Genomic DNA, 449 nt, shown 5'->3' with positions numbered 1-449 from the left:
GTGCTGCTATCAAGCCAAGCAGTTTAAAGCCTCTGTAGTATGGAGAACAATGGCTGAAATATAAATATGGGGAGGCCTGGCAGACTGATTATATCACTCTCCCACAAACCCACCAAGGCAAGTGCCATGTGCTCACAATGGTGGAAGCAACTATAGGATCGCTGGAAACATACCCAGTGCCCCATTCCCAGAAGACTATTCAGGCCTTAAAAAGCAAGGCTTATGGTAACATGGCACCCCAGAAAGAATAGAGTTGGACAACAGTTGTCAACTCGAGTGAACGAGGGGCCACATGGTTCTCAGTTGCTGGCTGGCCTTAAACCATGACATACACATAATAGATGATTTTTTGGATTTTTGCCCCAGCAACCTTCAGAATAGCCCAGACTAATGTGTTTCAGAAGTCAAAGAAGAAGAAAAAAAAAAAAAAAAAAAAAAAAAAAAAAAAA

Source organism: Buceros rhinoceros, unplaced genomic scaffold (genome assembly GCF_000710305.1).
Source record: "Buceros rhinoceros silvestris isolate BGI_N320 unplaced genomic scaffold, ASM71030v1 scaffold4045, whole genome shotgun sequence".
Taxonomy (NCBI): domain Eukaryota; kingdom Metazoa; phylum Chordata; class Aves; order Bucerotiformes; family Bucerotidae; genus Buceros; species Buceros rhinoceros.
The sequence above is the reverse complement of the archived record's forward strand: the minus strand, read 5'-3'. Positions refer to the sequence as shown.